Source organism: Choloepus didactylus, chromosome 11, assembly GCF_015220235.1.
Source record: "Choloepus didactylus isolate mChoDid1 chromosome 11, mChoDid1.pri, whole genome shotgun sequence".
NCBI lineage: Eukaryota > Metazoa > Chordata > Mammalia > Pilosa > Megalonychidae > Choloepus > Choloepus didactylus.
The window spans coordinates 82,107,180-82,134,965 of NC_051317.1; positions in this window are offsets into that span (position 1 = coordinate 82,107,180).

The following is a 27,786-nucleotide window of genomic DNA, read 5'->3' on the forward strand; positions in this document are numbered from 1 at the left end:
ACGATCCTTTCCCATATGCACAACTTCTGCTAATTCATGGCTTTGGCTTACTTGTGGCTTCTACTCCCTCATGGCATCTGCATGTTGCCTTCCTTCTGTGCGAGGGGAATTCTACTCTGATTCTATTCCAATTGCCAACTATGCATCTCTCTCTTGAAACTTTCCAAATTTCCCAAGAGAGAGACTCTGATTGGTCCCCAAAATCAGTGCCATCTCCGTGAGACAGCCTATTGCAGTGAACTGAGCCAGTAACACAGGTAAACAGCAAGATTAAAACAACAACCTGGGACTGCTCCCCTCTGGGGGTGGGGGGTGGGGGTGGGTAAGGAACCTCTCAGAAGGGGCCTGTGGGCAAATCTTGCATTCTGGGTCAGAGCCCATTCAGGGTATATGTATTCACATGGGCTTCAAGCTCTGCTCTTGTGTTTGACTTTTACCAGTGCCTTATACTCTATATCCAATTCTTATCTTTTCTTCCTCCTCCTCCTTGTCTTCCTTCTCTTCTTCTTCTCCTCTTTCTACTTTTTCTTCTTTCTTCTTTCTTCTTCTTCTTTTGCCTTCAAATACTGTGTATTGGAAAGCCATGCATCACCTTCAGTTTTCATATTTCAAGTCAATGTACATTTACTTCTGTGAAAGTACTGCTTGCATTTCAGATTTTAAAAATTCTAAAAATTGTTTCAGTAGTATATGAAATTTTCAACTCAAATAGTGAAAAAGCACATCCAAATTACTGCTGCTATAGCTATTTCTCCATGTCCTATGTGTTTTTAAAAAATAAAACTACTTTATTTGATAATATATACTTAAAGAGTAATTATGAAAAAGTCAGATAATTCCATATACCTCTAAAATTTCATTGCAAATACATTGGCATTGGATCGACCATAGGGGCTACTTCAGTAGCAGGATATGCAGGTGGTTTTTCTTTTACACCAAACGATAAAGTAAAATTTATATTTTTTAAAACGTATATGTCAAATTAAAAAATATCTGGATATACTATATAAAACATAAAGTAGAAATGATTTTATTTAATGCAATGTGTGCCCTTGTCAGTTCATAAATTCATTCCAGATCTGAATACCCAAGGACAATTAAAAAGCACATTTAGTGCCCTGTCATGTCTGTTTCTTCCCTGTACTTTTCTCCCCAACATTTATTATGAAAAATTTCAAAAATATAGAAAAGTTGAAAGAACTGTCCAATTATCACCCACATATTTATTTATCTATTCTCCTATTAGTGGACACTTGGGTCATTTCCAGTTTTGTACTATTATGAGTAAAGCTGCCTAAAAATATTCTAGTATGTCTTTTCACAGACATATGATTTTATTTTTATTGGGTACATACCTAAAAGTGGAATTGTTGGAACATAGGGTAGATACATGTATGGTTTTATAAGAAACTGCCAGAGCTTTTTCCAAAGCAATTGAACAATTTTACATTCCATTCAACAATGTATGAAGTTTTGGTTACTCCACATTGCTGTTTGTTTTGTTTTGTTTTTAAATTAAGGGATAATATACATAAAGTGCATAAAAAGCACTTATCTTAAGTGTTCAGCTCAATGATTATTTATATATTCACACAGCCATGAATCCACCACCCAGATCAAGACAAAACATTTCCAATGCCCCATGAGGTCTATATCTCCTTCCCCACAGGTAACTGCTATTGGGACATCTATAGTAATTGATTATTTTTGCCTGTTCTTGAACTTCACATAAATGAGATTATAATTTTAGCCATTCTTGTGAGTACTATTTTGTGTGGCTTCTTTCACTCAAAATCACATCTACCAAATTCATCCATGTTCTGGCCGGAAGTTTATTCTTCTTTATGGCTGTGTAGTACTTCATTGTATCAATATGCCATCATTTATTTGTCCATTTTCCTACTCATAAGCATTTGGGTTATTTCCATCTTTGGGCTTTTAAAAATAAAGCTGCTGTGAACATTCTTGCTCATACCTCTTCTTGGAGCTAGGCAATCATTTCTCTTTCATATCTACCCAAGACTAGCATTGTGGGTCATACGGTAAGCATGTGCTTAATTTTAGAAATTGCCAAACAGTTTTACAGTGTGGTCCTTCTATTTTCCTCTCCAATTTTCTCTATATGAGTGTGTCATATGCTCCACAGCCTCACCAATGCTTCATATTATTAGCCTTTTTAATTTTAGCCATTCTTGAGGGTGTGTAGTGATATCTCATTGTGGTTTAAATTTGCATTTCCCTGATAAGTACTGATATTGAACACCTTTTTGTATTCTTACTGGCCATTTGGATATCTTCTTTCATGAAGTCCTATTTGAGACTTTTGCTCATTTTTTGTCTGGTTTTTCCTGTTAATTTGTACAGATTCTTAAAATATTTTGAATATGGCCTTTATGTTGTCTGCATGTATAGTAATTTTTTTCAGACTCTATGATTTGTCTTTTTACTCTCCTCATTATACTTTTGAGGAAAAGAAGTTTTGGATTTTGATGAAGTCCAATACATCAACTTCCCTTTTTTACATTTAATTCATTTGTATCCTAGTTATGAATTTTTTGCCTACCCAATTTCATGAATATCTTCACTTACGTGGTTTTCTAGGCTTTCATCTTTCACATTTAGATCTATGATTTGATCACAAATTAATTTTTGAGCATGGTATGAGGAACAAGCAAAGGGTCTTTTTATTCCATGTAAATATCAAATTGTTTCACCACCTTTTATTGAAAAAAAAATCATCCTTTTCCCACTGAATTGCATTGGTGACTTTGCTGTAAATCAAGTAACCATTTATGCATGAATCTATTTCTGGACTCTTTATTCTATTCCACTGATCTATTTGCCTGTAATTATGCCAATACCACTTTTTATATAAAACCAAGTTCTAGACTAGTGTTAGATTATGTCTTCACATCTGATAGTTTTCCAGCTCTGTTCTTCAAGATTGGTTCACTATTCTAGATCTTTTGCTTTTTTCATATAAATTTTTAAATCAGCTTGACAAGTTCTATAAAATGCCTACTGAGATTTTGATTGTAATTGCATTAAATCTATAGATCAATTTGGGGAAAATGGACATCGTAACAATACTGAGCCTTCTATCCATGAAATGGTTTCTGTCTCTATTTAGTTAGGTCTTCTTTAATTTCTTGGCAAGATTTTATAGTTTTCATTGTAGAAGTCTTGCATACCTTTGATTAACTTCATTCCAGGGTACTGAATGTTTTCCTATGCTATTGTAAGTAGCAGTTTAAAATTTTACTTTCTGGTTGGTTGTTGTTAATATATAGCAATATGACTAATTTTTTTTTGTAGACCTTGTATACAGCCATCTTTGCTAAATTCAACTTATTCATTGTAGAATTTCGGATATTCAATTGGATTTTCTAAGTATACCATCATATTATCTGTGAATAAAGAGAGTTTGACTTCCTCCTTTCTAGCTGTATGTCTTTTATTTCTTTTTACCGTATTGGCTTAGATCTCCAGTACAATGTTGAATAGAAGTGATAACAATAGATATTCTTGTCTTGTTCCCAACTTAGGGGAAAAACATTCAATATTTCATCATTTAAATGAAAGTAGCTGTCATGGTTGTTGTTGCTGTACTGTGGGTATGCCTTACCAAATTGAAGAAGTCCCCTTCCTAGTTTGCTAAGAATGACGTAAGTTTTCTTGTTTGATTTTATATTTTACCTCTTTTCTCCCACATTGAAAATACTGGTCCCTAATAATGTTGACCTATTTATTTACCTTTTTTCTTTATCCTATGATATACACGAAATAGTTTCAAAATTATAATATCAATATTAACATTAAGTAAAAATTAAGCTTTCCTTGTCATTCTTTTTGCCCTTATAATTTATATCACTGAGGATATACAATGAGAGTTCTATTGTTCTAAAGACAGTTGAAATCATTCTTTTCTCTTTATGGTTCTGTTGCAAATTTGATATAGTTATATTGATTTGTTTCCTCCCTATTCAAAGAGATTTAATGGATTGACTCTATATATTCAGGAAAATGCAAACACCTTTGCCTGGCATACAAAGCCTTCTGCATGAGGTGTAATTGTCACAAATTTGTCATAAGACACAAACAGACAGAGGTCGGGTTTTGAGGAAAATATAAGTAGGATGCAAAAGTAGAGATCAGGGAAATCAGAGTCATGTATAGTTCTGTATAAAGAGAGACATCAAATTCCCAGTGTCATGAGTTGGCAAATAATAATCTATAGTTAAGACTGAGATCAGAGAACAAAGGCAAATTGGAAAATTCAACCCTTGTCTGAGGGAAGGGCCTCTTTACAGACTTGAGGTCCCTTCCCACTGATACTAATAAAGCACCATTATCTGACTTCAACCCACTTCTAACCTTATTCCATGCTATTGCCCTTGACAAACCCAGCCAAACTGTACTATTTTCTGTACCATTTTGGTCCCATGGATTTCCAATTGTGTCCAATTTGCCTCAGACACTTTAAGGTGGTCCTGTGCAGTCATGCACCAAATATCTGCTGGCCACAAACACCAATCCCTCCTCAAGATGCATACACAATTCAGCGGATTTGACCATGTTCTCTACTCATTATTCCTTCTGCTCAAGGAGTTTATTCTGATCCCTTCTCTTAGAAATATCTCTGGCTTCTCTGAATTTACACAAAACTTTACCTGTAGCTTTCTTATTATACATTGATTTCTATTTTCTGCTGAAGTTATTCAAATATATGTCTTTATCCTCTGATTCAAACTGGAAGACTGCTGCAGTAATTCAAATGGGCCCATCTTTGGATTCCCATCATTTCTAGAATGATATCCTGAGCCACGGTGATAAGTAATCCTGAGTGACTGTGGTCTTACAATTACAAAACAACAACAACAACAACAACAACAACAAAAAGCACCTGAGTTCAATTGCTGTCTTATTAAACTTTTATTCATACAATAAAAGATTGTATTTGCTGTTTCTTAGTGGCAAACTGTTAGCTAACATAAGTTTAAAATCCACAAAACCCCTCAGTTTTTCGTAAAGAATTTTTTTCTATTTTAAGTCTCTCTCCACTTCTATTTGTGAGGCAATTCTTTAAAATTTAAACATAGGCTTATCCATGCCAAATTTTACCTTTTGAGAATCTGTCATGTGGTCTGTGGATATCTTAATTCTGTCACCTGACTTGTAACATGTCCCTCTAGTTGTAAGTCATGTGCCTATTTGATAAGCATTTCTTCTAGGTCTTCATCTAGGTAGGCAATAAAAATATGAATAATTCATGGCACAGCATAGAACCTGCATAAAACTAAAAAACAAAACAAAACAAAACCTCCACACCAACATGGGTTCATTAGTCAGAGATATTTGCTATTAAATTAGCTAAGAATCCACCTATTTGCATTATTTTCCAGATCACAATTCTTGGACTTGTCCACAAGTATATGATGATTGTCCTTGTAAGGTGTCTCAGTAAACCAAAAGATAACAATCTATAGCATTCTTCTTTTCTACCCTTCTTTTAAAAAGAAGAAAATGAGATTGGTTTGGAATGACTTGCTCTCAATGAGCCCACGCTGGCGTGCACCCTACTGCCTTGTGACAGGATTCTAATTTGTTCAACAAGCCTAACACTCACAGGACTGCTAACACTCACTGGCTCCCCCCGTGTTGAAGGGAAGGTGTTACTCTTACAGAAATGACACAACTTGGTGACTCACTCACAAGAGTGAGGTTACAACTCTTGACAGCTAATCACAACCTAACAGCATGCTCCAAGGTAAATCAAACTGACATTACTCATCTTCCTGGACTACCTGCTGGTGAGAAATTCAGGACGGGAAGAAGAGCCTCACCTCTGTTTCCAAGTGCAAACACACTCCAGAATTCCATAGCACAATACTAGCCTTTAAGGAAGTCATTGATACCCTCCCAGCTAACTTCCTAATCACCAGATCCTCTCTCAGAAAATTTCCATTATCAGTTACATGACATTAATTCCTAGGGATGTTCCTGAAATACAGGACTTTCTGGCATGGCCTTTGATACGTTGCCTTCTTTGTCAGAAATTATTTTGGTGGATGGTATCCAATGCATACTTTTATTTGGACTTTCTTTCCTGCCTGACCTTAATCCATTAGTTTTGGGGGAAATTTTAAAATTTCCATTTGAAACAGATATTTGCACACTAATGTTCATAGCAGCATATTCACAGTTACCAAAAGATGGAAGCAACCAAGTGTCCATTAATTGATGAATAAATAAATAAAATATGGTATATACATACAATGGAATATTATACAGCCATAAAACAGAATGACATTCTAATATATGTGACAACATGGATGAATCTTAAACACATCCTGTTGAGTGTCATAAGCCAGACACAAAAGGACAAATATTTTGTGATATTATTGGTACAAAATAATCACTGGAGGTAGGAAGGCAGGTAGAAACGCCCTGCTTCACCTTGCCCTGATTGAAAAACATGCATAAAAACCTGTAGCAATAAGGAACTTAGACAGCTAACCTTCCCCATGTGGGAGCTGTGTTTTGAGGTGGCTGGAGTGTTCTCTCCTAGTCCTCCTTTCCTTCCCCTTCTAAAAACATTTAAATTCCATGATAGAGACTAGGCAGGAACTGGGGTAATCCTGGAAGTGTTATAGTCCCCTAAGAAAACACTACAGAGAGCATCAAGATAGAAAGAGCCATAAAATCAGTGGGGTCTGGCAATGGTAATATTTCACCGATTCGACCAAAGAGTGTTAAAAACAGGCAATGGGAGCAGGAGAAGTTATCATCCCAGGCCTGCAGAGCCTCACTAGGTGAAAACTTGCAAGAGGCTGGGAACTAGGCTAGGAGCTACATATCAGCCTACAGTCCAACTGCAGATTTGGGAAGGGAACACCCGAGTGGAAACCAAGATGCTGTGGTGTCCTCCTCATAAGCTGACTCTCTGATCAAAAAGGGCCCTGATTTGCAGCATTTGCCAGTTTTCATGGTATAAATACTCCCACCATGGCAGACCTTAGCTACCAGCATCATTCAACCCCCGACTGAGAATCATGAGTAGGTAGGATCCACTTTATTCCCTGGGATGAATCGCTCTTCATTCTAGAATGAGTACAGAGGAGTATGTGAGGAAAATGCCTCAGGAACACAAAAGCAGAATGGAAATAACAACTAGTAGGAACTGAGCACATAATATTCTAAGCACTTTCTGCTTTACAAGCAGCATATCATTTAATCCTCATGGCAACTCTGAACTGGGTCGTATTATTGTAATTTTAAGACAACAATCTGAAGATTAGGGAGGTAAAGTAACTTTCCCTGCTCAAGCAGCTATTGAGACAGATACGGTATTTGGACTTCTGAACTCCTAAGCTCACACACTTAGACTCTATGCTAAGTACACAGTAAACCTGTAATAAATGTATTGACTTCTTGACTCAAACATTGTCATTTTCACTTTTTTTCTCTTTGTGTTTAGGACCTTCCAATTGCTTTTTCCTAATTTAGAACAAGAGAGGCCCAAATAAAAGTAGCCTATCATCCGCCTGTCTCCGGGTATTCTTCTAAATTCATAGGCAGAGGGTCTTTCTTTTTATTTGTCATCAGCCTGAGTGTTTTGACATCCACATAGCTAACCCATCTAACATCCTGGCTTCATGGTGGACTTGATTCACAATGACCTTTATTCCCTATCAACTACCTCCTCCCATGGGCACACCTGGGACCTTTGCACATCTATTTGCTGATATATTGAATTCACACACACACACACACACACACACACACACACACACACTTGATATAGTGAATTCCAGGAAATGGCACTCTGACTACAATCTTTTTGCTCTCCCACATTTTACTCTTCCTCTTGGCGTTGGTCTACCCAAGCCCCCCATGGATTGCTCCCTTTTCCCCCCCTACCTCTCATACTCCTTCTGTGTTCTTTCCTTTCTTTGCTCAGCCTAGACTCCAGTTTGTATCAGTTCAGTCACTTTCTTGTCAGTGACGTCACCATCTTTGCCCCTTTGCCTTCCATCATAACCCAGTCTTCATTCATTCACCCTCTCAGCCCTGCACTCAAGCTGCTTTAGGGTGCTTGAGAAAATTATGCAATAAGGTTCTGAGAGCTCAACTTATTTTTCCTCACAGTCCAAAAGTCCTTTGGTGGAACATTTCAGATTTTTCTCCCATTCCCCATGGCAGCTATCTCAAACTCTACCACTTGCCTCAACTCCCCTATTCTTCCTTAGCTGCAGAAGAGGACAATTGTATTCGGTTGAACATGCTCGTGTGCAGATGTCAGGAAAATGCCCACAGGCCTTTTTAGAGGAAGTTCAATCTCCCTGTGGAGGTCTCCACATTCTCCCTGAATTGTCCAAAGACCCTAGGGATATTCTCAGACCAAAAGAGAGTCAATCTGGCTTTCACACCCAAATAGAGATGGTCTGGAGTCTGATGAGGACCTGCTGCCATGGTTTCTTGCTGGCACACATATTATTGACACTTAGCCCTATAGGATACAACATGTTGGATCATGACACACTGCTTTATGCTTCCTTGATAATCCTACATGGGCTGCCTTGAGTCTTCAAGGGAAGACAATCACCCTCACACAGTATTAATCTCTCTCAAACCTACCCCCACCCTTGGGCTCTCAAAGTTACAGGCCTAGAGCAGTAGAAATTGAAAAAAAAAAAAAAAACTTTTTTTAAACCTAAGCCCCAAATTTCTTTGATTCAGCCTCAATTAAGATTATAGTTGAGCTAGAGTCACCATGTGTTTCAACAACAGGAACCTTGAGCAGCCAAGCCATTAACATAGGCATTTTAAGGTTACAAAATACTGAGCTAGGCATCACAACTTGTCATGGAAATAAGGATCAAAGATGGACATATTAACCAATCAGATGTCTTGAGGACACTAAAAATGTAAACATTAGCCAGATTGGGTTGAAGGTCCCTTCTTGACAGATTTATGTTTCTTAATCATCATGAAATGGATTCCTGGCTAGTTTGCACTCAAGAAATTCCCTAGTTAAATCTTGATCTTTAACTACAGTGAGTTATTGTTATATCGCCCTTAACTTTGAGATAGTGATGTTTGTTTTATTTGTTTGTTTTGAGAGTTTTTATTTCCTCATTGTTTGTTACAGGAAATTCAATTTGAATTTACTCATCAACATTCTAACTGATCATATTGTAATTAAATCAAGGAGTACACGCCTGGAGGTGTTTTTATTTTTAATTGGAATTTGACATTTTCTTTACTTTTCTGCTTCAGAGGTTATTTATTTCCTTTCTTTAAATTACTACTTAAGTAGTGCGTATGCATTGTAATCCATCAAACTCTACAGAAAGTTGTTTTTAAGTTCACGGTCTCTTCCTCTACCTCTTCTCTGCGGTAACTTGTGTTAATATTAACAGTTTGGTTTGTTTCATTCAGTGTTTTTCTTCACGTTCATACAATTACGTACAAGCATATCGTGTCAGTTATTAAGCCATTTATTGTCTCTCCGCTCCAAACTCGCCCCTGTTTTGTGTTGCTGGGATTGTGACTGCAAACCACAGTTCTCCTTTGGGCTCTAGCTTCTTGTTAGGATCGCTGTTTGCTTCCTGTTTGCTAACGGATCCTAAGCGTGTCACTCCAGCAGTGCTGCTTCACTGCTGCACGGGCAGTTACAGCCCGTAACAGAGTAACGGCAGCTGAATCCGGTTTGCAGTTTTTCCAGCACTTGCGGAGCCAGATTCATCACACCCTCCTTGCGACATCAGCCCAGCTGGCCCGCACTCCTCAGTCTGGGTCCCAGGCGTTGGGCTCCCTCCTCTGAGCTTAGGATCACCCGCCGAAGCACAGCAGAATCCTCTTCTTGGAAGTCTGGGTTTCAGCTCCACAGTTTCCCTCTTCTGTGCTCCTACATTTTAATAATCCAGTGCCTTCCTTTTCCGCCTCCCCCCACACACCCAGCTTCAGTAGTGATAGCTGCTTACTGCAGTTGTTTCCACCAGGATAAATTAGGAGTTCTCCAAGTTCCCTTTTATTTACCTAGTTAGCAACTTGAACCTAGTTAATAATTATTTAATATTTAATTTTACTCATTCAAATAAATAATATGGTTTTTCCCTTCTGATTGGACATTGACCAATACAGAAATTTACATATATTGGAATTTTTTCTCCCCCTTAATTATACATCTATTTATTTATTTACCAAAAAAAAGGGAAAATACCATGCTCATTACTCCACAGCCTGCTCTTTTCACCTTGATTTTTCATGGACATCTTTCCATATCAATACATATGACTAACTCATTCTTCTCACTAGTTGTATAATATTTCATTAGTGGACATACTGTAATTTATTCACCCATTCCCCTGTTGATGGATGTGTAAGTTATGTCCTAATTTTTGCTATTACCAAAAAATGCTACAATGAACATCCTTGTTCATATATCATTATGTAGTATGGTTGGTGCAATCAATGCCCATAAATTTGGACTCAATCTTCAGCCCGTCTCTCCTCCCAGAGGTTTGGTGGGTCAGGTTGGCATGACAGGGTTCATAGGTCCAACCCCCTAATCACATGGTTGGTCCTTTCAGTGTGGCCAGTCCCCCATCCTAAGTCTTTAGGTATGGCTGGCCCCACCTGGCCATCTCCTTAGCTTATGTCAGGTGTGGTGCCCAGGCCTACCATGAATAACAAAAAACACTCCTATCACAGGAATTCCAAGGGTGTAAAGGTGACTCTCTATGAGCCAGAAAAGGCCAGATCTCTTTTTAGAAGCCAAATGCCTTAACTCTGCACACAGAATGGAGAAAAAATTTGGAAGATGGATTTCTTTTCCTTTTTTTTTTTTTTTTAGTTATGCAAAATGCAAACAAATATAATTAAAATAAGTACTGGTTTGAGACAATTTGTGAGTTATAAAATGTCAATGTTTGTTAGGCTTTCAGTTTAATGTTTTTTCTTTTAATTTAACAAATACATATTTTCTTTTAAATCCATTCTAGGCTCCCCATTTAATAGATACAACTTTTGCAGTTTTGCTGTTCACCCAAAGAAGCTCTTTTCCATATAGTGTAACTGTATGAAGTGTCACATCCCATACAAAGTATTAAGTTCACAGTCAAGAGTTTCTAAGGCCCCTGGAGGTTAGAGTAAAGCCCAGTTGCTGAGCTCCTTCTTGGACTACTTTGTTTAACTATGTGTGATTCTAGTTGCAAGCACATAACCATGGATTCTGGGCAACTCTCAAAAATGGGATGCCTTAGGTTCTACCTAAAAACATTAAAGAAAGTAACCTTTTCACCATGGTTCTCCTCATGCCTAAATTTCCAAGTTTGCCAACCTTACGGAAAAAGCTGAGTTAAGGATGGAGAACCATGTTTCATATCCACTCTGGCAGTACAACATTCTGTTCCTGAAGAATTGTAGACTTTCATGTGTTTACAGAAACCTAAATAAGGAGAGTTACCCGTATACCATTTGGACTAAAAACCAACTTGAAACCTCTTCTAAACACCTCTGTCCTTGGATTGTGGAAATGCAGAAACCTGTATTTCTGCCTCATTTCAAGATAGCTTTCCAGCTACAGCCCCAATTTAAACATTACATCATGCAAAAATTGTCCATTTAGAACATACTGCATTTCCTTAGTCTTCTCGCTACAACCAAACCACAGATCCGAGGATCAAGGAGAGCCCTCCAAAGTGCAGAGTTGCACGCACCAAGGGGTCAGACAGAAATAGCCATATATTTTTGCAAATTCTGAGATTCTTTTACTCCGAAATCTTTGGGTTGGGGGTCAGCAGCTATAGAAAAACACTTAAAAAGGAGTGTCAATAGTCTTAGTGTATTTTTATGTGAGATGATGGACTGAAATTCACTGCTTAGGAGGGGTGAACATCCTCAACAGCGTCCCCACCAGCGCTGGGCACCTGACGGCCTTGCCGCTTGCTCACCCAGGTTCCCAGTTCCTGTCCCTTGGCCGAGGGTAGCTCTGGCAGTCACGGTAAAGAGACCTCTGCCATGCAGAAACCTACGTCCCTGGATCAGATAGGGAGGAGTATATATCATTAAATACTAATACAATTGCTTCAATAAAAATATTATTAAAAGTGGAATTGCTGTGTCAAAGAATGAGACATATTGTTATGATTGGTTATACTCCTCAGTTTATGACACAGGGCCCCTTGTTGTCTTATTTTATTTTATATTTTTCCCTTTTATTCCCATCTTCAATCCTTTTTCTTTCCTATAAGTGTCCATTCTAGTGTACCAAGTTCTTTTTCCTTTCTCCATAGTGTATATATACATACATACATACACACACACACACACACACACACATATAAATACATATACATACATACATATATCCTTGAAAGATAAAAGATTGTGTTATTTAGGTGTGTTCTAATGTACATTTAAGACATTATGCTGTTCATCGTATTCAGTTTCTTACCTTTTTCTTTCAACATTATGATTTTAAAATCTATCCTTGTTGCTACATGTAACTGTAGCTTGTTTCATCTAACTGCTATGTTGTATTCCATTGGATGCACCTTCCTTACTTATCCATTCTCCTACTTAGAGACACCTCTGCAATCCTAAGTAACTATGAAATGAACAGTCTTTTACTGTTTCCTTAAAGACCTGTGTGAAAAACTTACAGAGTTATGTTCCTATAAGTAGAATTGCTGGGTGTGCTGGTTTGAAACTGTTATGGACCCCAGAAAAGCCATGATCATTTAATCCAGTCTTGTTGGGTGAAAACTTTTGAGTGTTTCCATGGAGATGTGACTCATACAACTGTGGTTGAGACCTTTTAATTAGATTATTTCCATGGAGGTGGAGTCCCAGCCATTCAGGATGGGTCTTGATTAGTTTACTATAGTACTTACGAGAGCTCAAGGGCTGACACAGATGCTGATGCTTGGAGATGCAGACAGAGGATGTTTGGAGATGCTAAGCTAAGAGGTGAAGCCCAGAGTTTGCCCCGGAGAAGCTAAGAGAGGACCCCCATGCTTAGAGAGAAACACCTGGGAGAAAGTAGCAAGGATGCACAGGAGCTGAGAGAGAGGAGCGAAGACAGAAGCCCAGAGACATTGTGGAGAAAGCCATTTTGAAACTAGAACCCAGGAACAAAGGAGCAGCAGATGCCAGCCACATGCCTTCCCAGCTGACAGAGGTGTTCCAGACACCATCGGCCTTTCTTCAGTGTCTTAGTTTGGACACTTTTATGGCCTCAGAACTGTAAATGTGTAACCTAATAAACCCCTTTATAAAAGCCAATCCATTTCTGGTATTTTGCATAACTGCAGCTCTAGCAAACTGGAATACTGGGTTACAGAGTCTATACATACTGAATTAACTAAGAAGGGCTGCACCAGTCTATATGACAATTTTTCAGAGTCCCCATTTCTCCAAATCCTCTCCTACACATGCTGTTTTCTGACATTCTTACTTGCCAAGGTGATAGGATTGCTAGTGCAGTTAAGCATCTCTTCAAATACCTGTTAAAGATTAGCGTCTTCCCTCCATTGCTCATTTTCTACTGGGTTTCCTGATTGTTGGTTAATTTCTTTCTCTCCCTGATTTGCAGGGGTTCCTCGTGTATTCCACATGTTAATTTCTTCCAGTTTTATTCATTGCAGAATCTTTTCCTGGTCTGCTGGTAGGTCATTAACTAGAGCAGTGGTGCCCTTTGTTGAACAGAATATCAAAAATTCTTGCTTGCGTCATCGAATCCACAGAAGTTTTCCTTTTGCAATTTGTGCCTTTTAGAATTTTTAAAAGAACTTATTCTCCAACCCTAGTCACAAATATATTCTCTTACTTTTTATTAGCTGTTCAGTTTTATCTTTTATATTTATGTCTATTATAAGAGTAAGCCTAGTTTTGTTTTGATTTGTCTCCATACATTCCCCAGTGGAATTTACTAAATAACCCAGCCCTTTCCCCATTGATTGGCAGTGCACCCTCTGTCATAAACCAAATAAAAATTTTAAAAAGTATCTGTTCTGGTGACTGTATTCTGTTCCATTTGTTTAATTGTTCCTGTGTCACATATTTAATTTACTATGGTTTCATAACATAATATCAATATCTTTTGCTGTGAGTCCCTCATTTTTGTTCTTTTTCAGTATTATCTGTGCTACTCATGAGCATATTTTGCTTCCCTTTTGGAAAGTTTTGCTGGAATTGGAATTAGAATTGTGTTGAAATTATTACTTCAAATTGTTGAACTGTTCCATTCATGGGAATGGTCTATAGCTTCATTTATTCAGGTCTTCATTTGTGTCTTTTTAATAGGGTTCAATTTTTCCCCATAAAACTCTTGTGCATTCTTTGATAGTTTAATGCCTAGACACTTTATATTTCATTGCTATTATAAATAGTATGTTATTTTCTCCTGTATTTTATGACTGGTTATTGCTGATATCTAGAAATTCTATTGATTTTTTTTTTTTCATTGATCTTCTATCTGACAATCTTGTTGGTTCTCCTGGGTTTTGCTATAAAGGATAATATCTTCTGCAAGTAAAGACAACTTTATTGCTCCCAATCCTTACACATTTATTATTCTTTGTTTTTTTTTTTAAATCTTATTTTATTGATTAGGTACTAGGGTGGTGATAGAAGGCATTTTTATTTTGTTCTTCACTGTATTAGTCAGGACTCTCCAGAGAAACAGAACCAATAGGCTATATATATACACACACACATATATATATACACACACACAAATATTATGAGATATATTATGGGAATTGGCTCATGCAACCATGGGACTTAACACGTCTGAATTCTGAAGGGCAGGCACAAGTTGGGAACTCCAGTGAAGGTCTGATGAATTCCCCAGCTTCTCCTGGGGAAATAGAGAAAGAAATTCTTTTCAGCTGCTGAAATCATCAGTTCTTCCTTTAAGAAGGCTTTCAACTGATTGTATGAGATTCTCTCATTATTGAATGCAATCTCCTTTGTTGATTACAGATGTATAGGTGTCATCAGCTGTAGATGCAATCAACTGACTAATGATTTAAATCCACAAAATATCCTCACCTAACAATCAGGCCAGTGGTTGCTTGACCAAACAACTGAATACCAGAACTTAGCCAAGTTGCCATATAAGCTTAACTATCACATCAACTTTAGAAAGGATGCATCCTGAAATTTTTCATTAATTATTGTGTTTGCTATAGATATTTGTTAAATGTACTTTATCAACTTTAAAAAGTTCCCTTTTATTCATATTTTTATAGATTTTATGTGTTTTTAATTATATATAAGTGTTCAATTTTATCAAAAACTTTTCCTGATCTATTGAGATACTTGTGGGATTTTCCTTCTTTAGTCTAAAAATGGAATGAATTACATGGAAAAGTTACCTGATATGAAACACCCTTACATTTCATGAGCTAAAATTGTATTTCAGATTTTTGCATCTGTGTTCATAAATTGTATTGGCCTATTTAGGGTGATCAACTGTCCTGGTTTGTCAAGAACCATCCTCCTCAGTTTCAAAACTGAGTGCTGCATCCCAGGAAATGCTTCACCCTACCTACAACTATCTTTTCTTCTATTGCTTATGGTAGGCAGGATAATGGCTCTCTAAAGATGTACACTCCTAATCTTCAGAACCTGTGACTATATCATATTACAAGGCAAGGAAGAATTAAATTGCAGATAAAGCAAAGGTTGTTAATCAGCTGACCTTAAAATAGGGACATCATCCTGGATAATCCACATGGACCCAGTGTAGCCATAGGGACCTTCAGTGTGGAAGAGGGAAACAGAAGAGAAAGTGTCAGAGTGACGCTATGAGAAAGACTCCATGCACAATTGCTGGCTTTCAAGATGGAAGGGAACATGAGCTAAGGAATGTAGGCAGCCTGGGAAACTGGAAAGGGTACAAAAATGGGTTCTCCCCTTGAGCCTCCAGAAAGGAAAGCCAGCACCTTGATTTTATCCCAGTGAACCCCCATTTCAGAATTCTGACGTCCAGAATGGTATGATAATAGTTTTATACTGTTTTAAGTCAGTAAGTTTGAGGTAGTTTGTTACACGAGCAATAGAAAATTAATACACTATTCTTTTTTAGTTCAGCTTATTAATATTATATTCGTCTCACAAAAGAAGTTAAATTGTTTCCCACCCACCTAACTCCACTACTTGTAAAAAGATATTTCTGAGTCAACTTGATAGTGACTATCTGTTACTTTGTAGTATTGGTAGTGTTATAGAAATCATGAGAAGTGTCTGGACCTGGTTCTTGTTATGGAAGGAGGCAGAATAAGATGATATTTTCTGTTGTATTTCAATTTTATAACTGGTTATTGGTATACTGAAGTTTATATTTCTTCCCACATGGTTTATCTAACTTTTTTTTCTTCTAGATTGTTAGCAGATAAAAGGTCCTTTTCCTACTAGCTGAAAAGCCATATAAATCTTTTCTGGATTCACTATACCTATTTCTCTGCTTCTGGATTAATTTCATACTCTTTTGATATATAGTTACTTTACAATAAGTTTTTTTAAACTGGTAAGGCAAGTTCTCCCTCAAAGTCTTTTTTCTCCAAAATTGCCTTAATTATTCTGGCAGATGTTATTCTACATAAATTTTAAATAATTTTAATTAATCAAATTTTGCTTGTCTTAATAAGAAAATATGACATTCTGATTGGTAGCCCATTAAATGTATACATTAATTTAAGAAGAATGTCATTTTTATATTAACTATTTCAAGCCAGTGGTAAGTTATAGCTCCCCATGTATTCAATTTTTATGGCATATCTATAAACAAAGCCTTATGTTTTTGGATTGTCCCTATTTAATTTGTTCCCTTGTATTTTTTTATCTTCATTTTATTGAGATATATTCACATACCATGCAGTCATACAAAACAAATCGTACTTTCGATTGTTTACAGTACCATTACATAGTTGTACATTCATCACCTAAATCAATCCCTGACACATTCATTAGCACACACACACAAAAATAACAAGAATAATAATTAGAGTGAAAAAGAGCAATTGAAATAAAAAAGAACACTGGGTACCTTTATCTGTTTGTTTCCTTCCCCTATTTTTCTACTCATCCATCCATAAACTAGACAAAGTGGAGTGTGGTCCTTTTGGCTTTCCCAATCCCATTGTCACCCCTCATAAGCTACATTTTTTTTTTCCTTTATTTTATTTTATTATTTTTTTTGATCTTCATTTTATTGAGATATATTCATATACCACGCAGTCATACAAAACAAATCGTACTTTCGATTGTTCCCAGTACCATTACATAGTTGTACATTCATCACACAAATCAATCCCTGACACCTTCATTAGCACACACACAAGAATAACAAGAATAATAATTAGAGTGAAAAAGAGCAATTGAAGTAAAAAAGAACACTGGGTACCTTTGTCTGTTTGTTTCCTTCCCCTATTTTTCTACTCATCCATCCATAAGCTAGACAAAGTGGAGTGTGGTCCTTATGGCTTTCCCAATCCCCTTGTCACCCCTCATAAGCTACATTTTTATACAACTGTCTTCGAGATTCATGGGTTCTGGGTTGTAGTTTGATAGTTTCAGGTATCCACCACCAGCTACCCCAATTCTTTGGAACCTAAAAAGGGTTGTCTAGAGTGTGCGTAAGAGTGCCCACCAGAGTGACCTCTCGGCTCCTTTTGGAATCTCTCTGCCACTGAAGCTTATTTCATTTCCTTTCACATCCCCCTTTTGGTCAAGAAGATGTTCTCCGTCCCACGATGCCGGGTCTACATTCCTCCCCGGGAGTCATATTCCATGTTGCCAGGGAGATTCACTCCCCTGGGTGTCTGATCCCACGTAGGGGGGAGGGCAGTGATTTCACCTTTCAAGTTGGCTTAGCCAGAGAGAGAGGGCCACATCTGAGCAACAAAGAGGCATTCGGGAGGAGGCTCTTAGGCACAACCATAGGGAGGCCTAGCCTCTCCTTTGCAGCAACCGTCTTCCCAAGGGTAAAACTTATGGTAGAGAGCTCAACCCATCAAACCACCAGTCCCCTATGTCTGTGGTCATGTTAGCAACCATGGAGGTGGGGTAGGCGAATACCCCTGCATTCTCCACAGGCTCCTCAAGGGGGCACTACATCTTTTTTTTTCCTTGTTTTTCTTTTTTTTTTTTTTTTTAACTTTCCCTTCTTTTTTAAATCAACTGTATAAAAAAAAGTTAAAAAGAAAACAAACATACAATAAAAGAACATTTCAAAGAGACCATAACAAGGGAGTAAGAAAAAGACAACTAACCTAAGATAACTGCTTAACTTCCAACATGTTCCTACTTTACCCCAAGAAAGTTACATAATATAGCAACATTTCTGTGAACTTGTTCCTACTATATCCATCAGAAATTAACAGACCATGGTCATTCCTGGGCATCCCCAGAACGTTAAATAGCTTATCTGTTCTTCTTGGATTATTGTTCCCCCTTCCTTAATTGCTCTCTATTGCTAGTTCCCATACATTCTACATTATAAACAATTTGTTTTACATTTTTCAAAGTTCACATTAGTGGTAGCATATAATATTTCTCTTTTTGTGCCTGGCTTATTTCGCTCAGCATTATGTCTTCAAGGTTCATCCATGTTGTCATATGTTTCACCAGATCGTTCCTTCTTACTGCCGCGTAGTATTCCATCGTGTGTGTATACCACATTTTATTTATCCACTCATCTGTTGAAGGACATTTGGGTTGTTTCCATCTCTTGGCAATTATGAATAATGCTGCTATGAACATTGGCGTGCAGATATCTGTTCGTGTCACTACTTTCCGACCTTCCGGGTATATACCGAGAAGTGCAATCGCTGGATCGAATGGTAACTCTATATCTAGTTTTCTAAGGAACTGCCAGACTGACTTCCAGAGTGGCTGAACCATTATACAGTCCCACTAACAATGAATAAGACTTCCAATTTCTCCACATCCCCTCCAGCATTTGTAGTTTCCTGTTTGTTAGCCATTCTAACCGGTGTTAGATGGTATCTCATTGTGGTCTTAATTTGCATCTCTCTAATAGCTAGTGAAGCTGAACATTTTTTCATGTGTTTCTTGGCCATTTGTATTTCCTCTTCAGAGAACTGTCTTTTCGTATCTTTTGCCCATTTTATAATTGGGCTGTCTGTACTATTGTCATTGAGTTGTAGGATTTGTTTATATATTCAACATAACAGTCTTTTGTCAGATACATGGTTTCCAAAAATTTTTTCCCATTGAGTTGGCTGCCTCTTTACCTTTTTGAGAAATTCCTTTGAGGTGCAGAAACTTCTAAGCTTGAGGAGTTCCCATTTATCTATTTTCTCTTTTGTTGCTTGTGCTTTGGGTGTAAAGTCTAGGAAGTGGCCGCCTAATACAAGGTCTTGAAGATGTTTTCCTATATTATCTTCTAGAAGTTTTATGGTACTTTCTTTTATATTGAGATCTTTGGTCCATTTTGAGTTAATTTTTGTGTAGGGGGTGAGGTAGGGGTCCTCTTTCATTCTTTTGGATATGGATATCCAACTCTCCCAGCCCCATTTGTTGAAAAGACCATTATGACTCAGTTCAGTGACTTTGGGAGCCTTATCAAAGATCAGTCAGCCATAGATCTGAGGGTCTATCTCTGAATTCTCAATTCGATTCCATTGATCTATATGTCTATCTTTGTGCCAGTACCATGCTGTTTTGGCAACTGTGGCTTTATAATAAGCTTCAAAGTCAGGGAGTGTAAGTCCTCCCACTTCGTTTTTCTTTTTTAGAGTGTCTTTAGCAATTCGAGGCATCTTCCCTTTCCAAATAAATTTGATAACTAGCTTTTCCAAGTCTGCAAAGTAGGTTGTTGGAATTTTGATTGGGATTGCATTGAATCTGTAGATGAGTTTGGGTAGAATTGACATCTTAATGACATTTAGCCTTCCTATCCATGAACATGGAATATTTTTGCATCTTTTAAGGTCCCCTTCTATTTCTTTTAGTAGAGTTATGTAGTTTTCTTTGTATAGGTCTTTTACATCTTTGGTTAACTTTATTCCTAGATACTTGATTTTTTTAGTTGCTATTGAAAATGGTATCTTTTTCTTCAGTGTCTCTTCAGTTTGTTCATTTCCAGCATATAGAAACATTACTGACTTATGTGCATTAATCTTGTATCCCGCTACTTTGCTAAATTTGTTTATTAGCTCTAGTAGCTGTATCGTCGATTTCTCAGGGTTTTCTAGATATAAGATCATATCATCTACAAACAATGAGTTTTACTTCTTCTTTTCCAATTTGGATGCCTTTTATTTCTTTGTCTTGCCGGATTGCCCTGGCTAGCACTTCCAGCACAATGTTGAATAACAGTGGTGACAGCGGGCATCCTTGTCTTGTTCCTGATCTTAGAGGGAAGGCTTTCAGTCTCTCACCATTGAGTACTATGCTGGCTGTGGGTTTTTCATATATGCTCTTTATCATGTTGAGGAAGTTTCCTTCAATTCCTACCTTTTGAAGTGTTTTTATCAAAAACGGATGTTGGATTTTGTCAAATGCTTTTTCAGCATCTATTGAGATGATCAATTGATTTTTCCCTTTTGACTTGTTAATGTGTTGTAATACATTGACTGATTTTCTTATGTTGAACCATCCTTGCATGCCTGGAATGAACCCCACTTGGTCATGGTGTATGATTTTTTTAATGTGTCTTTGGATTCGATCTGCAAGTATTTTGTTGAGGATTTTTGCATCTATATTCATTAGGGAGATTGGCCGGTAGTTTTCCTTTTCTGTAGCATCTTTGCCTGGTTTTGGTATTAGATTGATGTGAGCTTCATAAAATGAGTTAGGTAGTGTTCCATTTTCTTCAATGTTTTGAAAGAGTTTGAGTAAGATTGGTGTCAGTTCTTTCTGGAAAGCTTGGTAGAATTCCCCTGTGAAGCCATCTGGCCCTGGGCATTTATTTGTGGGAAGATTTTTGATGACTGATTGGATCTCTTTGCTTGTGATGGGTTGGTTGAGGTCTTCTATTTCTTCTCTGGTCAGTCTAGGTTGTTCATATGTTTCCAGGAAATTGTCCATTTCTTCTACATTATCCAGTTTGTTGCCATACAGTTGTTCATAATATCCTCTTATAATTTTTTTAATTTCTACAGGATCTGTAGTTATGTCACCTTTTTCATTATTATTTTGTTTATATGGGTCTTCTCTCTTTTTGATTTTGTCAGTCTAGCTAGGGGCTTGTCAATCTTGTTGATCTTCTCAAAGAACCAACTTTTGGTGATATTTATCCTCTCTATTGTTTTTTTTGTTCTCTATGTCATTTATTTCTGCTTTAATCCTTGTTATTTCTTTTCTTCTTCTTGGTTTAGGATTGGTTTGCTGTTCATTTTCTAGCTTCTTCAGTTGATCCATTAGTTCTTTGATTTTGGCTCTTTCTTCCTTTTTAATATATGCGTTTAGTGCTATAAATTTCCCCCTTAGCACTGCTTTTGCTGCATCCCATAGGTTTTGGTATGTTGTGTTCTCATTTTCATTTGTCTCTATATATTTAGCAATTTCTCTTGCTATTTCTTCTTTAACCCACTGATTGTTTAGGAGTATGTTGTTTAACCTCCAGGTATTTGTGAATTTTCTAAGTCTCTGATGGTTATTGACTTCTAATTGTATTCCATTGTTGTCAGAGAATGTGCTTTGAATAATTTCAATCTTTTTAAATTTATTGAGGCTTGTTTTATGTCCCAGCATATGATCTATTCTGGAGAAAGTTCCATGAGCACTAGAAAAGTATGTGTATCCTGGTGATTTGGGATGTAATGTCCTGTAGATGTCTGTTAAATCTAATTCATTTATCAGATTGTTTAGGTTTTCAATTTCCTTATTGGTCTTCTGTCTGGTTGATCTATCTATAGGAGAGAGTGATGTGTTGAAGTCTCCCACAATTATTGTGGAAACATCAATTGCTTCCTTTAGTTCTGCCAGTGTTTCTCTCATGTATTTTGTGGCACCTTGATTGGGTGCATAGACATTTACGATTGTTATTTCTTCTTGCTGAATTGCCCCTTTTATTAGTATGTGGTGGCCTTCTTTGTCTCTCAAAACATCCCTGCATTTGAAGTCTATTTTATTTGAGATTAATATTGCTACACCTGCTTTCTTTTGGCTGTAGCTTGCATGAAATATTTTTTTCCATCCTTTCACTTTCAGTTCCTTTGTGTCCCTGTGTCTAAGATGAGTCTCTTGTATGCAACATATTGATGGTTCATTTTTTTTGATCCATTCTGTGAATCTATATCTTTTAATTGGGGAGTTTAATCCATTTACATTCAACGTTATAACCGTGAAGGCATTTCTCGAATCAGCCATCTTATCCTTTGGTTTATGTTTGTCATATTTTTCCCCTCTGTCTATTAATATCCTTTATTGTACCCATACCGAATCTCTTTAGTACTGAACCTTTCTCCAAGTCTCTCTGTCCTTTCTTTGTTTCTCTGTCTGTAGGGCTCCCTTGAGTATCTCCAGTAGGGCAGGTCTCTTGTTAGCAAATTCTCTCAGCATTTGTTTGTCTGTGAAAAATTTAAGCTCTCCCTCAAATTTGAAGGAGAGCTTTGCTGGATAAAGTATTCTTGGCTGGAAATTTTTCTCACTCAGAATTTTAAATATATCGTGCCACTGCCTTCTTGCCTCCATGGTGGCTGCTGAGTAGTCACTACTTAGTCTTATGCTGTTTCCTTTGTATGTGGTGAATTGCTTTTCTCTTGCTGCTTTCAGAACTTGCTCCTTCTCTTCTGTGTTTGATAGTGTGATCAGTATATGTCTCGGAGTGGGTTTGTTTGGATTTATTCTGTTTGGAGTTCGCTGAGCATTTATGATTTGTGTATTTATGTTGTTTAGAAGATTTGGGAAGTTTTCCCCAACAATTTCTTTGAATACTCTTCCTAGACCTTTACCCTTTCTTCCCCTTCTGAGACACCAATGAGTCTTATATTCGGACGTTTCATATTATCTATCATATCCCTGAGGTCCATTTCGATTTTTTCAATTTTTTTCCCCATTCTTTCTTTTATGCTTTCATTTTCCATTCTGTCATCTTCCAGGTCACTGATTCGTTGTTCAACTTCCTCTAGTCTTGTACTATGAGTGTCCAGAATCTTTTTAATTTGGTCAACAGTTTCTTTAATTTCCATAAGATCATCCATTTTTTTATTTAGTCTTGCAATGTCTTCTTTATGCTCTTCTAGGGTCTTCTTGATTTCCTTTGTATCCCGTACTATGGTCTCATTGTTCATCTTTAGTTCTTTGAGTAGCTGCTCTAGGTGCTGTGTCTCTTCTGGTCTTTTGATTTGGGGGCTTGGGCTTGGGTTATCCATATCATCTGGTTTTTTCATATGCTTTATAATTTTCTGTTGTTTTTGGCCTCGTGGCATTTGCTGAACTTGATAGGGTTCTTTTAGGATTTGTAGACCAATTGAAGTCCTTATCTCTAATTTATCAGATCTACAGCTTCGTGGAGTACACTTTCTCTAACTACCCAGCAGGTGGCGTCCACGAGCCACCTGTTCTCCACAAGCCAGTTCTCCCCTGCTTAGCCTTTTTGGTGAGTGGGGGAGTGAGTCTTGTGGAGTCCAATTGGTGTACCAAGCTTGCGTGTGTAGTTGGTGTTGCCTGCCCTGTATGTGGGGCGTGTTTCTGGGCAGTCAGGGAGGGGGGGTGGCTCTAACAATCAAATCTCCCTGGTGATCCTAGAGTTTTAAAGCTGCTGCAATAGTCTAATCCTTCAGTTCAGTCCTGCCACAGTTTGTCTCTGCCACTGACCCACAAGTCCTTGGTATTGGCGTATGGCTCCTGAGACTTGCAAGTGGGCCCCTCTTCCAGGCTGTGCACCCCGGGTCCTCTGCTGAGGGATGACTGTGCTATGTCACAGGTGAGTGCTGTCCCCCCAGGGCAGTTCTGGGCTGCTGGGCTGTGTAGGGAGGCTCCCAGTCTGCTGAAATGATGGCTGAATGGGGCTTTATTAATTCACACTACTCCACCTTCCCAACTCTGGGACAATCAGCTGAGGTTACAGGGAAGGCTAATGTCCACACCCAGTTTTGTGGTGTGTGCCTGTTATTTGAAGCACTTCCGTCATACTGGGTTGTGTGGGGCAGCTCTGGGCTATGCGGCTGGCGATGGGCAGGAGTGTTTCCTGTCCACCAGGATGATGGCTGTGAGCGGACACCCCCCTTTTCCTGGGAAGTTGTGGTGTTTAGTGAATTTTCTCAGCCACTGGATTATTGCCTTTTGTCTCAGAGCTCTCTTAGTTCTGCTCTTGACTTGACCTGCCCAAATTGCAAGTCTTTGAGGCTTTCTGTATTGGGCTTCTTAGAGTAATTGTTTTAGAAAAAGAAAAAAGGATTAAAATAAAAAAAGGGCCCTCCTCAGAGATCTAATGGGTTATTGAAATGCTAAGAGACAAAGCAACCAGGGCCATTAAGGAAAGGTCCACAGGGCAGAGAGATCAGCTTTTCTTCGGGATTTGCACATGTGCCTCAGGGCCTGAGCTCTGCCCTTCCCCTTTCTATGTTCACCAGAACTCCAAAAATCCTCCGCTTTTATTTTGGAGTTTTTCGTGTTGTTTTTTTCTATGCCTGTCTCCTCTCTGCTGGGCTGGCTGCTCTCAGATTCTCTGGTGTCTGGTCTCAGTCTATCTATGGTTGGAGTTTGGATCAGTAGAATGAGTTTCCGATAAGGGCTGCCACTGCAGTTCTCCCTTCTCCTTCCCGGAGCTGACAGCCCCTCCTCCCACGGGACTGAGCCTGGCAGGTAGGGGCACAGGTCCCCTGGCCACAAAAACTTACAGATTTCGCTGATCTCAGCAGTTCCGCATTTTCATGAGTGTTGTATGAAGTATGCCCAAAGTCAGATTGCTGTGTGGTGTCCAGTCCACGCAGTTCCTGGCTTTCTACCTACTTTCCTGGAGGAGTAACTAAAACATACAGCTCACCAGTCCGCCATCTTGTCCCGGTCGTTCCCTTGTATTTTATAGTTTGGGTGCCTATTGTATATGTTTTATCCCTTTTTATTTCAACAGATTATTCCTATTTTTATATATTTCTCTTGTATCAGCCTCTTAACCATATTGTCTTATTAGTTTGGGTAGTTTTTAGTTGAGCCTTACATTTTCTACATGTATAATCATACTACCTTCAATTTCTATCTCGTCTTTATTTGTATTTCTACTACTTATTTTATTTTCTTGTCTTAGCTAAAACCTCCAAAACAATGCTGAACAATAATTGTGCTAGCAAGTATCCTTAAATTGTTCTTGATTTTTTTGGTGATGACTAATTTTCCACTAATACATTAAGGTGAGTTCCTTTAATTCCTATTTGATTTAAAGTTTTTGTTAGGCAAAAGTGCTGAATTCTATAAATTGTTCCTTTATCATATATTGCTATAACTACATCTTTTAAAATCTCTTATTTTGTTAAAGTAATAAATTAATTTGGGGGTTTCCTAAAGTTGAATCAATTTCTAATTCCTGGAATTTACCCTACTTGGTTAATTAAGGTTTGTATTGTTAAACGTTATAGTAGTATTTCTTTATTAACCTGATATCTTCATATATATACACATTTATATATATATAATAAAATATAAATAAAAACATAAATATAATCATGTAATATATACTTTTTATGCAGTGACATTATGATTTTATTATTTTCCTTTTTTGCTTAGATTTTCTCTTTTCCTTCTTCTCTCCCTCTCATACCAACCACCTCTTCCCTTGTTCTTGCTAACAAACAAGTATTCATATGTTTCTTTCCATGCTCGTATTATAATATATCATCTTATAATCATACATATATATAGGCATGTGTATATAGTGTTTTGTGTCTGTTTTGAAAAAATAGAATCATGTTATATGCAGTTTTCTGTATCTTGCCTTTTTTCACTCAAAATTACCTTAGGGTAATTCCAACAAATGAGTGATATAGTTCTAATTTATTTCTTTTAAAGCTTCATAATATTACATGGTGAAAGCAGCATAATGTACTGTACTTAATATTCCTTTATTTCCAGGTTGTCACTACTCCAAACAAAGCCACAAAAAAAAAATGACCATATGTTTTACATGTGGTTAATGTGATTTAGATGGGACAGATACACAGGTGTGGGCCTGCAGAGCAAAGACTATGAATATATATAGGAATGAAAATATATAAATTAATGAATATATATAAATGATGGCTATATATAGAATGAATACATAAATATTAATAGCTGTTGCTAGATTGTTTTTCAAAGTGTTCAAGTTCATGGTTACACAATAATATGTGAAAAAAAATCTCCACTAATTTCTATCAGCAGTAGAGATTATTAGTCTTTTTAATATTTTGCCAATCAGATAACTGAAACGTGGTATCTCATTGCTACTTTAATTTGCATTTAACTATCAATGAATCAGAACATTTAAAAATGTATTTTATTGGTCATTTATTATGCTCAGTTTTTTTTATTCAATTTTATTGAGATGTATTCACATACCATACAATCATCCAAAGTATACAATCGTTCACAGTACCATCATATAGTTGTGCATTCATCACCCCAAATCTAATTTTTGAACATTTTCCTTATACCAGAAAAAGTTAAAATAAGAATAAAAAATAAAAAGTAAAGAAGAACACCCAAAACACCCCCCCACCCTACTTTTCATTTAGTTTTTTGTCCCCATTTTTCTACTCATCCATCCATACACTGAGTAAAAGGAGTGTGACCCATAGGGCTTTCACAGTCACCTCTTGCAAGCTACATTGCTATACAATTGTCTTCAAGAGTCAAGGTACTGGGTTGCAGTTTGATAATTTCAGTATTTACTTCTAGCTATTCCAATGCATTAAAACATAAAAAGAGTTATCTATATAGTGCATAAGAATGCCTACCAGAGTGACCTCTCGACTCCATTTGGAAACTCTCAGCCACTGAAGCTTTATTTCATTTCATTTGCATCCCCCGTTTTGTCAAGAAGATGTTCTCAACCTCATGATGTTGGGTCCAGATTCATCCCCAGGAGTCATATCCCACATTGCCAGGGAGATTTACACCCCTGGGAGTCAGGTCCCACATAGGAGAGAGGTCAGTGTGTTCACCCACCAAGTTGGCTTAGCCTAAGAGAGAGGGCCACATCTGAGCAACAAAGAGGTACTCAGAGGGAGACTCTTAGGCACGATTATAATTTAGTCTCTCCTTTGCAGTGACGAGCTTCATAAGAGCAAGTCCCGTGATAGAGGGCTCAGCACATCAAACCGCCAGTCCTCAATGTTTGTGTATCATGCTCAGTTTTACAAATGCATCTCCAAACCTATTATTTGCCTATTAACTTCTTCATCTTATATATCTATGCTATCTTTTGCTATAAAAAGTTTTGTTTTTATTGAGTCACATATGTTTACTTTTTCTTTTGTTGCTTCTGGATTTCTAGTCTTGGTTAAGAAGGTCCTAAACACCCTTAGGTAGTTCAAGTAGACTCCTACATTTTCTTGCAAGATTATTCTTGTTTTATTGCTAACAATGATGCCTTTAATTGAACCACAATTTGTTTTTTTTACTATTATAAAATACAGGGTTAATTTTAGTTTCTTCCAGAGATAGCCAATTGCACCAAAAGTACTTACTAAATAATTCAGCCTTTTCTCATCGAATTGAACTATCACCTGTTCCATGTATTAAATTTTCACTTATACTTTATTTTTTTTTCTAAATTTTTCTATTCCATTCCTTCACTAGTACCATGTGGATTTAATTTTACATGAG